Below are 15,966 nucleotides of genomic sequence, written 5' to 3'. Positions count from 1 at the left end.
TCCTATAAATCATAATGATAAACATGTAAACATATCAGTGGTCACATTTTTAATAAGTAACTGGCTGATTCACATTATTATACAATCCTAGACTGTATTTTTAAGTATTATCACTTTAAATGAAACAAAGTAAAAGCAAAAAAAAAAAAATCTCATTAATATTACCACAGTGCCTGACAGTAAAAAAAAGAAGAAGATGTTTCTTTATTTTTGTAACATTCTGTTGGGTCTCTTTGAGCAACTGTTTACACTTATAACCAGGGATATACTAGCGGTTTACTTTTTCTCTCTTTATTTATTCATTTATATTTTTCTTTTAGAAAAGGCATTCCGTTTATTTCATTGTACTATCCAATAAGTAAAATACTTGTGCTCACTCAGATGGGAACATGTTGGGATTAAATGGGTTAAACGACGGATTACAAGACCCCGGACATCTCATTTACAAATATTTATGAAAAACTGTTTAAACGCCTTTGAATATTTCACAAGTAGACATTTATACTAAATGGTATTTAAAATATTTTATTAATACTACATAAATCGAGAATGCAACAGGTAACGTTAGTATGTCTTATTCATTTTCAGGGATCAGCAAATGAGCAAATATAATTCCTAACACCCTCGTCCTTGTAAGAAAAAAGAATAATATTAAACATCAAGGATGCTATCAAACCACGTTTTTATTTACTTTAACGTTACTTTTATTTAACTGCGACGTTTCTTTTTCTGAGAACAACCATAACAAACTTCTCAAGTCGAAGCTTGTTTACCTCAGATTTGTCGTCGGTTTGAAAACGGACTCGTCGAGCTGTTCATCTGCAGAACGGGTCGAGCACGACGGGCCCGTGAATTAAAAAAAAGCCCACAGCCACCACCCTTATATATCCAATGTGAATAAGAGTAAACCGTGTGTTATTTTGTGCTGATATTAGATAGGTCAGCGGCTGCTGTCTGGCTCTTGTGTAACGGTCGGTGCGCGCGCTCTCGTGTGTGTGTGTGTGTGTGTGTGTGTGTGAATGAATCATAGTTCACCTTAGTTGAACTTGTGTGATCTAGTTCACGGTAGCGTGAGGCTGTTGGTCCGGTCCGGTGGCTGTTGGGAGGATGAACATCTCTTCTTGATCATTACAAACAACCAAACTAACGTTACCCTTAAAAGACGCAGTGTGTCGTCATGTTTTTTGTGTAACTTAGATGAGAAGGTTTTGATAGTTTGCTCGCAGACAGACTGTATTAACGGTCGCGTGTTAACCTCGTTAAAGTGTCCGTAAGACAGAAAATTTCAGCCTGAACTTGAATAATAAAAACGGTCGTCGTGGTTTAACTTACCCAACGACTCCCGTCAAGTTTCTTTTGTTTGTTTGTTTTGCCGTTGGCCGTTTCTAACGACAGCTAAAGGAGCACGAATGATCCAGATGAAGCTACGAAGCGGATGAAACGTAAATAATGTAAGTTTTCCGTTATCGTGTTTTAGTTGGTCCCTTCTGTGTTTTTTTTTTTTTGCTTTATTATTTTTATTTCGCGGTTACGCTTGCGCCAATCACACGAAGCCGGCATATGGTGCATTATTGAACTGTAGCCTAGTTTTCACAGCTTATTTTCCTGGCATCAAATGTAAAATATCTGTCGAGCACGCACTCGAATGAATTAAACGAGGAATAGCTCATTTTATTAGTGCATGTCGAGGAGAATAATGGAGTTATAGACACATTAGAGATAGAAAAGAGGTCAGTCTCTCATGGGCAGACGTTTTTGTTCATGCTTTTCAAATAGCCTAATCGATCGTGCTGCTCTCTTATTTGGGTTTGTGTAGATTCTTCTCTGTTATTGAAGGCACCATGAGACTGCTCTGGTCTGCTCATTTAAAAGAAAAATAAATCTAACGTGTAAATTCCATAAATGGGGTTGCTCTCTAAAATATTCCTGCCAGATTTACGTATTTTTTACAGACCTATTTCATCCAATCTTTATCAAACTGGGCTGAGTTTGTTGACAGTGTGTCATGCAACATAGTGAAATTAATAAATGAATCTCAACTGATATTATTATTAATAAAATAAAATATTCTGTGACCCCTTTTGTACTGAAAATTCATGCCCTAATATTTTAGTTGGCTTCCTTGACTTGTATCAGGCATAAACTTGGTCCTCGGACAATATGCCCCTTTTAGAGTTGATGATAATGCAGTTATTGAAATACATGCAAGCTATTTTACAAGGTTTTATTTCTCTAAATGCATATTGCTATTGTTGTAGACGTTTTTATTTATTTATTTATTTATTTTTTTTACAGCCAGTGAGAATAAAGCTTATTCTGAAACGTTAGACTGTGTGTGTGTCTGTGTGTTGCAGTGGGGCTTGAAATGGCGAAAATCTCTTTCGGACTCAACCCAGAGATGGAACATACGTCCACCTTTTATCTGGTATGATTTTATCTAGATTTTCATTTTTTTCAGAGTAAACAAAAATTATTTAATGTGATAATAATCTGCTGTTATATGCCGAAAGTGAGAATATTGATATCTGTGTACTGTTTTGTGTAAGTACATCAGAGAGATGTCGAATGATGAAGCCTATTTGATAATGTAAACACACATATGCACACATAATGCTTTATTGTGCATATGTGTTTTGTAATGTATTATTATTAGATTTGAAAGTGCATTGATTTGTGCATCTCATTATGTGTCTGTGAGGCTTTACTTCTGGTTGTTGACCGCTCTGTGTGTTACACACACATGCTATAACATGTTAAATAACATCCTTTGAGATTTGTTATGCTGACTATGCGATTACTAACCCAGGTTAAAATGGCCTGCTTATGCTCTAATTTCCTTCTGTGAATCAGTTGCTAAACTGAAATAAGCACAAACTTTTTTTTTTACTCAATAGGAACATAAACAACTTTAAATATATTTTGAAAGCACAATTTTATAACCGCCAGATTAATTCCTCCATTTGTAAAATGTGTTTTGAATTAGTTGTCAGTGGTAATTTTGGCAGACCAAGTGCATTAGAGAAATTCAGATGTGCTTTAGTTGTCCTTATCGTTGCTTGTTTTCATTTTGAATAAATAGAAATAGCCTCTAAAACTAGTTTTAGGTATTTCTGAGGTTTTACATAAAACCTCAGTCAGAAGTTTTACATATGCGTGCCTCTTAATGTGACCCAACGCTCACATTCATTATTTTGAAAGGACTGTATATTTTTATTTTTTCCACAATCACTTTTCTAGCCATATACCTTCTGAGAGAGAAGGAGACATTGAGAATGCAGAGGATGTCAGCACTTCAAAAACAACTGGAAAGAAAAGAAAAAGGTCATCAGTCATTTCAGCAATCTGTTTCCAGTTGTCTTAATGTTGTCACTCAGCACTGGAGTTATCTTGCCAAAAATATATTTTCATGTACATCTCCTGTTGGGGAAATAACCAAACCGCCGTCGTACACAGAGCTACGTAACCCAAGGCAGGAAGGCTCAGGCCAGGCCGATGCTGAGAGCGCACGACCGAGGCCAGATCGCATTCCGTAGGTCTTGCTGAGTTTGTAAAGTGTGTGTGCACACTGGAAGTGTCTTTCCATGACTAGCCCCTGGTGCTACAGCCACGCCAAACTGTCAATCCCACAGGAATGTCTCCCCAAACACTTTGCAACAGATGACAGAAATTTGGCGTATGGTATTGTCATATTATTTTTCTCTCAGCCGTTTTTTTCTCCATCGCTCCTCTGCTTTTGTGCTCAGCCTCAAGTTTTTCAGTGTGCTCTCCCCTTTTTCTCTTGCTGCATGTCAGCAGAGACAGAAGGCCAAACGTGTAATGTGTCAACATGACCTGGACTCAGTACTGTAATCGGAGTGTTTCGCTTGGCCTTTCGAAACGATTTGATAATGACGACGGCTCGTTACCACCATCTTTTGCTAAAACACTTTGAAAATCGCCAGATAATTGAGCAAAGCCAACCAAGCCCTTCAAGATTACAAAGAGGCGAACAATCCTACTCGCTCTTTGCGCCGACAGAGTCATAAATTCATCTGTCTCGTCACTGGCCCGCATCCAAGCCAGTTTACCTCAGTTAACCCTTTGAAAAAACATCCATCATTTGAAATTTAAAATGCAATCACCACAGGGAGGGGAGGCGCCTCGTCTAACCTGACACATTCACACAATCAATCCTCGCTTTTGTGTGGCTCTCAGATACAAGCGGCCGGATGATTTGAGTGGCCTGTAATGTCAGCTGAGGTCAGGGGCGTGTCCTGAGCTTTTAACCTGTAGCTTGTCTGAAGCTGGCACTAAAAGGTTGCACAGATGTGAGGAAGAGCCGTTAGAGGAATGCGTGTCCGACAGGAGTTGGGACATTATAGAGCGCAGGGGGACGTGCCTAAGCTGCTCAGATTCCGAGTGCAGCAGAGGACAGTCAGATTGACAGACATTCTGCAGTCATGGGGTTGTGTTTTACCTGTAATGCAGAGAGACGTCAGGTGACACATTTTGTGAGCACATGTGCATGGGAGAACTGAGGTCATGCGTGTGACTTATGTATGTTGGCGTGTGTGCACGTTCGCTTTAGAGAGGGAACTTGTGGGTATGAGCGAGGAGCTCTTAAGTGCTTGACCTAATTTCGCAGGCAGAAAAGAATTCGGCAGTGAAGGCCTTCCTCTGTTAGTGTGAGGTTGCTGTGCTGGGTGTTTCCTCCCAGGGTCTAACAGGAAGCTCATGTTTGAGTTCATTTGAGGACAGGGAGAAGGCTTTTCTTTCCACTGTGGATCGTTCTAGAGAGGGGGAGAAAGCCAGGGCCTCCGCTCTGAATCGCCCTTCTGCAATCTGGCATGTGTTTTAGCTCCTTATACTGCTGTATTGTCTGTTTTGGCTGAACTTAGGTTTTTTTGCTCCTGCCAAGAAAACATCTATTTTTTGGGCTTACAGTGAGCTGAGATCCTGAGTCAAAAATGACTTAACGAATCCTGCGAGCAAATGAAACAATCCCCTGCAGGGTTCTTTTCTGCTTCCTCTGGTTCGGTTTTACATTCCAGGCTCAACTGAGCCGGGTCGTGACCCTTGAAAATGCTGCGCTGTTCACGACAGTTTTAGATTCATATGCACAGCGCATATGAGCTTATGGACAGTTGATAAAATGAATTAAAGTGTTTGTGCTTTTCATTGAGTTTTAGTGATTGCTCATAGGCTATGATTTGTTGTTCACAGGTTCGGTGACTTTGGATGACACTGACAGATATGTGTGTTGCAGGACCACGCAGGTGAGAAACAATTTGACAAAGTAAACTGACCAACAGCACACATTTGCACTTTGTAAAGGAAATCATATTTATCATTAATTAAATACATTTTTATAAAATTCACAATTTTTTCATTTACATTTATTTAATTTATCACATGCTTTTATCCAAAGTGGCTTTAAAATAGGCATATTTTACCTAAATGTTTTGCTGAATTGGAAATATTCTGGATGTAAACATATTTAAATTTGACTTAAATTAAATTTCTTTTACAACAATAATTATTTTACAGTATTTCAAGATTTCATATAATCATCATCTTGAATGCATACTGCAGCCAGTCTGCAGGCTTGCAGTATTCGTGTGGTCTCTTTGAAATGTGAATTCTGTGTGGGAGGCCTCTATTAATCTTCCGTGAACGTTTCATGTTGATCATTTAGTGAAGTAAGAAGATATCAGGTACTCTAGACTTGTCCTTTCCAAATTAGAATGTACATGATACATATTGCATAATCCTAAATGTTCTGATACTTGATTACATGTTCAGAACATCATACGCAGTTCAAATCTTTCATCAGACAGTGGGGTTGTTCAAATCTAGGGCACGTCTTTGAGAGCTTATTTCTGTGGTGGGCAGAGCAGAAAAATGATGAGGATTGACCTGTTAGTCTCCCATTGCTTCAGTTTGACTGAAATTAGAGGCAGATTTGGGATGAAAGGTTCGAAGTATCCAGATTGTCTGAAAATGATCTCTTCAGCGTGCCTGTGTTCATAACCACACTGATCAAACATGATTTAACTTAGCTGTGAAGTTGTTGTCTGATGTGCAGGGTTGGTTTTTGGCTTCTTTGTGACTATCTTTCTCTAAATCTGTTCATCACTGTGTAGGTTGACATGTTGGTTTTCACATGGATTTCCAAGTGCGTGAAATTAGCATGACATGAACGAAAACATTCTGTCTTTCTGATCTTTTACTTTTGCTAAACATCCCAGTACCTCCCAAATAATTGTATTTACTCAAGACTTAATGCTCCCAAACTTTGTAAGCAATCAGAAAAGTATTAGGATATATGCGTCACATGTTTCAATATCCTCGGAGCATGTATTGTACAGTGGAGAAAAAGAGAGAGGAGGATGACACTTGAAACAGCTGGTTTATGAAGATGCACTGTCTTTATAACTCAATCATCTAACGGTCTCTTTGACACATTAGACCCCTTTCCTTGTCTCCTGCAGTGTGGATATACTCTCAGGTAGGGTGCTCCGATTGATTGGCTACCGATCACTATCGGCCGATAATCACATTGGGATGATTGATCGGTGGGCTCTAAAAGGCAGATCTCAAAAAAACGATCTCAAGCTGATGACGCTGCCGTGAGAGGTTTGGCACGACATGCAGCGGCACCGTCTCAGTCTGGCGCGGGTGAAATAATTATAATGCTGAAGGTGAGGTGTACTCACCTTCATATTTCTTCAATAAATAACTTAAAGTAATTTGAAAACCTTGTGTGAGACGTCATTTCACAAACAACGTGAGTGAATCGGCGCACGCGCTCTCTCTTTCTCTATCAAAATACGCAAATGTCTTCAAATCACCACATCGCGTCTATCTATAAGCGAGCTGCACGCTGCACAGTTGACACAGGAATTGTCACTTGCACAATCGAGGCAGTGTCACATCGTCACTAAAGTTTATAAATTGCATTTCTTTTTTATTCTAGCCAGTGTTTAACCATTCAGCGCTCGCACACTCTCCTGGAGACCGTGCGCTCATGCACACTCGCACTCACAGCGCACACACATAATGCCAGGTTCACATTACTCTGTTTGCAGTGTGTATTTTTCCCGCGCTCATGTTAACGGATTAAAGCGTTCACTGCACAAGGTTGCGTGCGGTCCAACAGTGCGTTCAGGAGCGGTGCGTCTGCAGCAGTGCAGAGGTCGTGTCTATTGCTGCACTGCAAGCGCTGAATTAAAGTAACAGCGCATTGTTTGCAGTAAGTATGAACATGGATTGACACGAAAATGTAGTAGTTACACCATAAATGCATATTATTAAAGTCTACATATATGGCTTTTTGGTTAGTTTTAAAGGAAAAGAGCACTTTTAGATAAACAAGGCAATAATAGATGGCACTTGTGGAGGAAGGAAAACAAAGTTCTTTATGAACCGCAGGATTTCTTGTAATAAAGATTTAAATGCAAAAGAAAAGGCAGTAGAGCTGACTATTTCTGTCAATGGTATTTTTGTGATAACGTAAGAAAAGTAGTTTAAACGTTTTGCCACTTGCTTGAGAAACTTAATATATAAATCTAGAAGTAAATGCAAAAATAAAAAGCATTGAATAATGTGTTGCTTATATTTATTGTGTTTAAACATGTCTGTGAAAGATTGTATTACTGTACTGTGTAAAAATAAGAATTGCAATGCTGAAAAAGCATTTTCAGTGACAATGTTTGGATTTGACATCAAAATAATGGATAAATGTTGTGTTTGTGGTAAACATCAGTAGTGGACTCTTGTGTGAAAGCACAGTCCGTGCTGCTTCCCCTCTCACAAGAGTCAACTAAGAGGGGAATTCTCCCCATTTTCAAAAATGAAATTCAGGCCCTGAATAAATGTCTAAAAATCCTGATTGGAGTATCACTATAAATAGTTATAAATGATAAAAAGAAGGCTTTAAAAAGATTGGTATCGGTGATCGGTATCGGCAGATACTGCTTTCTGTGATCAGCCTCAAAAATCCTGATCAGAGCACGCCTACTCTCAGGTCATGTGCTGTTTACAGGTGTCATCCAGATGTTTTCTTGCGTGTTCTGATGCTCCCTCTGTTAGTACTTAATGTCATTTTTACAGAAATGTTTCTCATCTCTAGCAAAGAGTCTCGTGCTTACACAAGCTTAAAGAAAAAGCATACCTTTTTTCTTTTTCTTTTTTTTGTAGGGGTAATGTGTGGCATAAACATGACCAGCGTGACACTGTCATGGCAGATAAATAGTGATAAACAGAATATCCACATGGTGGAATACTTTTAGGATTATTTGATGCATTAATCTTTTTTTTTTTTTTTTTGATAATAACCGCTAAACTGTTTACAGTAGGCCTAATTGACCCATCCAACCAATTTCCTACACAAATGTGCTAGTTTCATGTGTCGTATTTCTTTGCAGTCTCACATAATGAAATTATTTAAACTCAAATCAATATTTCATGTCCATTTATTTATTTAAGTAGCTGCATAATAAATGCATTTACATAACACATTAGAATTGTGACACATACAGTATATGTATATAGTTAATTTAATCAATAATTAATTACTAATATAATTAATAAGTAGGATTAACATAAATTGTGGCATTTATCAATATTTGCTGAAAAAATCCACCAAGTGAAGACTAATTCAAATTCCATTTTAATTTTTGAATAGATGCATGTACATTTTATGCATGAATATATGTTTGTAATATAATACAATATAAATATATTTTTGTTTAAGTATAATTAAATTAAAATCACCTACAGTCCTCATTTTGTAACAGAGTTCGTCAAGGTAAACTTAGGGTCTGTTTATACAAGACGTGTTATTGTTTTTGTCTGTGATATGTAAACAAAAATGTGTATATATATATATATATATATATATATATATATATATATTAACATCCAGACGGACAGCTGTTTTGTCATATCACACTGTTTTTTCAGCATCTTGCACCACGAGTGCCATGTTTTAAGACACTGTGTCAAGTTAAAAATATTGCAACTTTGAAAAATGCATGTGTTCTGTTCTGCTCCGTCCAGCTGTAACGTAAGAACCCAATCTGTGTGACTGTGAGCTACTCCATCTGCTCTCTGTATGTACGGGTTAATGGAATCAAAATTTCATATCAATTTCACATCATAGCAAAAGCTTCCAATTTAGCCGTTGTTACATCCAAACTTCTTCCCAACTACAGCAAATCATGAATTTGTTAGGGCTGGGTTTTGACACAAATTTCACAATTCGATTCGATTCTCATTCACAAGCTTGCGATTCGATTCGTTATTGATTATTTTGGATACATATCAGGTACAGTACATGCCAAATTTTCTCAAGGAAAAACTAAATCTCTCAACTAATGCTGTAAAATATACATGAGAGTCAGTTGGTACATTACTATAATATTGAAGGTTAAAATTGACTGATTTGTAGTACAACTGCTAAAATTACTCTTAATGAAGTTATTAAAATAATAAAGTTACAATTACATAATAATATTTCTACTTCAATTCGTTTTAAAAAAATATATAAACATTTAAATGGTGGCTGTCATAAAAACTTGATGGAATTATCCAAACATAAATTAAACATTGAAGAACAGTAAAAATTATAATGAATATGTTATATGGTGCATATATTTAGCAAAATGCCCCTCTCTACAGTTTATTTTTCTATATGATTAATGAGTTTATGGTCACCGAATATGTTTTTTGTGGTAAATGTGACGTTACATGACATTTACAAGCCATTATATTGACGTCTTTGTGCAGCTGAAACACTGATTGAGCGATTACATGAGACAGAATACGGATTGTAAAGTTGTACTCTTTCTTTTAACTTACCTTCGAATGTTTAGTCATGATTATTTTGTGCTGAAACTGGTATTAATGTGGAGGAGATGATCAGTTCACGTGTGCTATGCGCTGCCGTGTCTGTTGAACTGAGGCACTACAGAGTAGGGCTGTCAAAATGGCTGAAAACTAAATTCAAATTTTTTTTTTACTTAAATATTATCAATATTTATATATATATATATATATATATATATATATATATATATATATATATATATATATATTAACATCCAGACGGACAGCTGTTTTGTCATATCACACTGTTTTTTCAGCATCTTGCACCACGAGTGCCATGTTTTAAGACACTGTGTCAAGTTAAAAATATTGCAACTTTGAAAAATGCATGTGTTCTGTTCTGCTCCGTCCAGCTGTAACGTAAGAACCCAATCTGTGTGACTGTGAGCTACTCCATCTGCTCTCTGTATGTACGGGTTAATGGAATCAAAATTTCATATCAATTTCACATCATAGCAAAAGCTTCCAATTTAGCCGTTGTTACATCCAAACTTCTTCCCAACTACAGCAAATCATGAATTTGTTAGGGCTGGGTTTTGACACAAATTTCACAATTCGATTCGATTCTCATTCACAAGCTTGCGATTCGATTCGTTATTGATTATTTTGGATACATATCAGGTACAGTACATGCCAAATTTTCTCAAGGAAAAACTAAATCTCTCAACTAATGCTGTAAAATATACATGAGAGTCAGTTGGTACATTACTATAATATTGAAGGTTAAAATTGACTGATTTGTAGTACAACTGCTAAAATTACTCTTAATGAAGTTATTAAAATAATAAAGTTACAATTACATAATAATATTTCTACTTCAATTCGTTTAAAAAAAAATATAAACATTTAAATGGTGGCTGTCATAAAAACTTGATGGAATTATCCAAACATAAATTAAACATTGAAGAACAGTAAAAATTATAATGAATATGTTATATGGTGCATATATTTAGCAAAATGCCCCTCTCTACAGTTTATTTTTCTATATGATTAATGAGTTTATGGTCACCGAATATGTTTTTTGTGGTAAATGTGACGTTACATGACATTTACAAGCCATTATATTGACGTCTTTGTGCAGCTGAAACACTGATTGAGCGATTACATGAGACAGAATACGGATTGTAAAGTTGTACTCTTTCTTTTAACTTACCTTCGAATGTTTAGTCATGATTATTTTGTGCTGAAACTGGTATTAATGTGGAGGAGATGATCAGTTCACGTGTGCTATGCGCTGCCGTGTCTGTTGAACTGAGGCACTACAGAGTAGGGCTGTCAAAATGGCTGAAAACTAAATTCAAATTTTTTTTTTACTTAAATATTATCAATATTCGAATTATATTCAAATTTAAAAGGCATATTTTCAGTTAGGGGGAAAAAAAGCTTTTGGCTTCTCTCCTGAGGCCACAAGAGGGCGCATTGAGCAAAATATTATGCACGTTTCTTCAAAGCATAATAAAATAATACGACTATCTTTGAAAAAAGTGCATAATGTTTAAAATAATTTTTATAAACCTAATATGATTAATAAAGTTGCTTAAACAATTAGAAACAAAACAGCATCATGCATGTATAGTTTAATACAAAGGACCACAAAGAGTACTTTCTTCATTTAAAAACTTGAGATGCAGTGGGATGGGGAAAACCGCCATAAAGTCTCGAGACATGTTTTTTAAAAGTTGAACTTGCATTAATTTTACATAGCTTTCTAAACATGCGGTTCTCTTGTGCGAGACGTGAGTTTAACGGTGATAGATGTCCCTCTAGAAAATGCAATAAATATGCGTTCTGTGTGAACGGCTTGGTTTCGGTTTTGATGTAAACAACATTATCTCCGCATTGATTGTCCTCTTTTATTTTGAATGAACAACGTAGCAGCGCCACATCTAGTGGGTTCAACTGGATAGGCTAAAAAAGCATTAAAATACATTGACACTTACATCGTCATCGCATCTTGTGTGCCACTGATAAGGCTGCCTGACGCACACCTAAAATTTAAAATAAAAATCCAGATTCGAATGCAAAAACATTGCATTCGAATCTGGATTTTTATTTTAAGTTCGACAAATATTCAAAATTAGATTATTTTTTTTTGACAGCCCTTCTACAGAGATCTGTCACTCTACATGAAACAGCGCCAAAACGGCATTTATTGTTTGAATACTTCAATACAATGGACAGAATTTGAAATCTGAGACTTTGTTTCATATTGAAAGTACCAAAGCACAATGCTTATTGCGATATACTGGATGGGAGGTGCCCTTCAATGTTCCGTCCATTAACTGAGAACAGGCTAGAATAATCGATTCTTGGGATTTAAGAATCTATATCGTTCTGTAAAAATGAGAATAGATTAAAATTGAGATATCGATATTTTTTACCCAGCCCTAGAATTTGTACTGACATAGACCAAATTAGGACTGTTTAGTTTGCATAAGGATAATGAGAGTCAGAATTTGTGACATTATCTTATGTAGTAATAAAATCATCTGGCTTCAGCAGAACTGTGTCCTTGAGTTATTTCATTGTTAGAGATCATAGCCATGCATAAAATGTTATTACATAAACTTTTTGTTTGCCATGTAATAAATCTCAGAAGTTGCACAGGCATAAATCTTTTTATCAGTAAGTGAGCTGCTTGTGCCTAATGGTGTTTTAAAATGATTTACCTCAGCTCACCGTCAGACTATGACTAATGTGATTTTTATTTGACTGACATTATATGACCTGTAGAACTTGTTCATGCGTCGTCTTCCACCTTCTCGCTAGTTATAATGACAAATGAGGGATGTTGTTTATCACCGTGGCATTTGTCTTACATATCACACTTCCTTTGTTTATAGGTTTCTCATTTTCAAGAGCAAAGAGTTTTTGTTTGTTGCGAAGTAATGTCATTTTTATTCAGGTTCTGCAGTAGTAGTGCAGTAGTGGAACTTTCTATTTTTTGTCTTTAAAGCTTCGTTGATTGTGACATCTCCTGACAAGAATCTGCCCATCCGGTGGAATATCCAGCTCCTTCCAGCTCTTTATTGGTAAAGATCCTCCCTTGCCACATTCAAGTGACCATTGTGTCAACCTTAAGCAGTTCTATTTGTTATTCTGTGTTGGATTGCCTTTTCTGCATTCACGACAAAACATTTAGAAATGGCAATTAATCTTTCAAAGGACTGTGAAGCAAAAACATGTTTAAAGCTGTGTTTACACAGATGTGGCAATATTCTGTCGACTATAAGAAAACTAATTGTAGATTTACCCAAAAAGTGTACATTTTGGCTCTGTGACACTATTAAAACATTGTTCTTTGTTTGAGCACCCTGACACAGCAACTTTGGCTTGAGTTTGTTTAATTATTAAAGGATTAGTTCACCCAAAAATGAAAATTCTGTCATTAATTACTCACCCTCATGTCGTTTCAAACCCGTAAGACCTTCGTTCATCTTCGTAACACAAATTAAGATATTTTTGATGGAATCTGAGAGCTGTCTGACCCTGCATAGACAGCAACGCAACTGAAATGTTCCCAAGTCCAGAAACGTAGCAAGGAGACGTAAACAACGTATGCTGTTCTGTGTCAGCTGCGTCACACCAGATCAGTTTCCTACGTTATCAATATATCAATATTCGAATTATATTCAAATTTAAAAGGCATATTTTCAGTTAGGGGGAAAAAAAGCTTTTGGCTTAGGCCACAAGGCCACAAGAGGGCGCATTGAGCAAAATATTATGCACGTTTCTTCAAAGCATAATAAAATAATACGACTATCTTTGAAAAAAGTGCATAATGTTTAAAATAATTTTTATAAACCTAATATGATTAATAAAGTTGCTTAAACAATTAGAAACAAAACAGCATCATGCATGTATAGTTTAATACAAAGGACCACAAAGAGTACTTTCTTCATTTAAAAACTTGAGATGCAGTGGGATGGGGAAAACCGCCATAAAGTCTCGAGACATGTTTTTTAAAAGTTGAACTTGCATTAATTTTACATAGCTTTCTAAACATGCGGTTCTCTTGTGCGAGACGTGAGTGCAACGGTGATAGATGTCCCTCTAGAAAATGCAATAAATATGCGTTCTGTGTGAACGGCTTGGTTTCGGTTTTGATGTAAACAACATTATCTCCGCATTGATTGTCCTCTTTTATTTTGAATGAACAACGTAGCAGCGCCACATCTAGTGGGTTCAACTGGATAGGCTAAAAAAGCATTAAAATACATTGACACTTACATCGTCATCGCATCTTGTGTGCCACTGATAAGGCTGCCTGACGCACACCTAAAATTTAAAATAAAAATCCAGATTCGAATGCAAAAACATTGCATTCGAATCTGGATTTTTATTTTAAGTTCGACAAATATTCAAAATTAGATTATTTTTTTTTGACAGCCCTTCTACAGAGATCTGTCACTCTACATGAAACAGCGCCAAAACGGCATTTATTGTTTGAATACTTCAATACAATGGACAGAATTTGAAATCTGAGACTTTGTTTCATATTGAAAGTACCAAAGCACAATGCTTATTGCGATATACTGGATGGGAGGTGCCCTTCAATGTTCCGTCCATTAACTGAGAACAGGCTAGAATAATCGATTCTTGGGATTTAAGAATCTATATCGTTCTGTAAAAATGAGAATAGATTAAAATTGAGATATCGATATTTTTTACCCAGCCCTAGAATTTGTACTGACATAGACCAAATTAGGACTGTTTAGTTTGCATAAGGATAATGAGAGTCAGAATTTGTGACATTATCTTATGTAGTAATAAAATCATCTGGCTTCAGCAGAACTGTGTCCTTGAGTTATTTCATTGTTAGAGATCATAGCCATGCATAAAATGTTATTACATAAACTTTTTGTTTGCCATGTAATAAATCTCAGAAGTTGCACAGGCATAAATCTTTTTATCAGTAAGTGAGCTGCTTGTGCCTAATGGTGTTTTAAAATGATTTACCTCAGCTCACCGTCAGACTATGACTAATGTGATTTTTATTTGACTGACATTATATGACCTGTAGAACTTGTTCATGCGTCGTCTTCCACCTTCTCGCTAGTTATAATGACAAATGAGGGATGTTGTTTATCACCGTGGCATTTGTCTTACATATCACACTTCCTTTGTTTATAGGTTTCTCATTTTCAAGAGCAAAGAGTTTTTGTTTGTTGCGAAGTAATGTCATTTTTATTCAGGTTCTGCAGTAGTAGTGCAGTAGTGGAACTTTCTATTTTTTGTCTTTAAAGCTTCGTTGATTGTGACATCTCCTGACAAGAATCTGCCCATCCGGTGGAATATCCAGCTCCTTCCAGCTCTTTATTGGTAAAGATCCTCCCTTGCCACATTCAAGTGACCATTGTGTCAACCTTAAGCAGTTCTATTTGTTATTCTGTGTTGGATTGCCTTTTCTGCATTCACGACAAAACATTTAGAAATGGCAATTAATCTTTCAAAGGACTGTGAAGCAAAAACATGTTTAAAGCTGTGTTTACTCAGATGTGGCAATATTCTGTCGACTATAAGAAAACTAATTGTAGATTTACCCAAAAAGTGTACATTTTGGCTCTGTGACACTATTAAAACATTGTTCTTTGTTTGAGCACCCTGACACAGCAACTTTGGCTTGAGTTTGTTTAATTATTAAAGGATTAGTTCACCCAAAAATGAAAATTCTGTCATTAATTACTCACCCTCATGTCGTTTCAAACCCGTAAGACCTTCGTTCATCTTCGTAACACAAATTAAGATATTTTTGATGGAATCTGAGAGCTGTCTGACCCTGCATAGACAGCAACGCAACTGAAATGTTCCCAAGTCCAGAAACGTAGCAAGGAGACGTAAACAACGTATGCTGTTCTGTGTCAGCTGCGTCACACCAGATCAGTTTCCTACGTTGTTTGCGCTTTGATTTGAATGAAAACAACATATCCACATGACGCAGCTGACACAGAACAGCATACGTTGTTTACGTCCAGCGGATATTCTCCAAAATGGCACCAGGGTAATGCGGAGGAGACGAATTGTTGTATAAAGTCGTTATTTTTTTTCTTTTGCGCACAAAAGTATTCTCGTAGCTTCGTATAATTGCGGATGAACCAC

At 36.5% G+C, this 15,966-nt stretch overlaps 1 long non-coding RNA gene across 3 annotated transcripts in view; it reads left to right on the top strand.

Moving 5' to 3' along the window:
• The first annotated feature begins 231 nt into the window (after positions 1 to 231).
• Positions 232 to 15,966, top strand: part of LOC107590341 (uncharacterized) — a 35,679-nt gene continuing 19,944 nt past the window's right edge. For 2 of the 3 annotated variants that reach the window (XR_001609774.1, XR_001609775.1), the window contains exons 1-3: positions 232 to 1,451; positions 2,355 to 2,425; positions 5,203 to 5,255. This is a non-coding gene — a long non-coding RNA (uncharacterized lncRNA). The remainder of the gene's footprint in view (positions 1,452 to 2,354; positions 2,426 to 5,202; positions 5,256 to 15,966) is intronic. The other variant, XR_001609776.1, reaches the window with a different exon arrangement.

The sequence above is a fragment of the Sinocyclocheilus grahami genome, unplaced genomic scaffold (assembly GCF_001515645.1).
Source record: "Sinocyclocheilus grahami isolate Dianchi unplaced genomic scaffold, SAMN03320097.WGS_v1.1 scaffold8.1, whole genome shotgun sequence".
NCBI classification, from domain to species: domain Eukaryota; kingdom Metazoa; phylum Chordata; class Actinopteri; order Cypriniformes; family Cyprinidae; genus Sinocyclocheilus; species Sinocyclocheilus grahami.
Note: the sequence above shows the minus strand (reverse complement) of the source record. Positions and strands in the feature narration are given on the sequence as shown.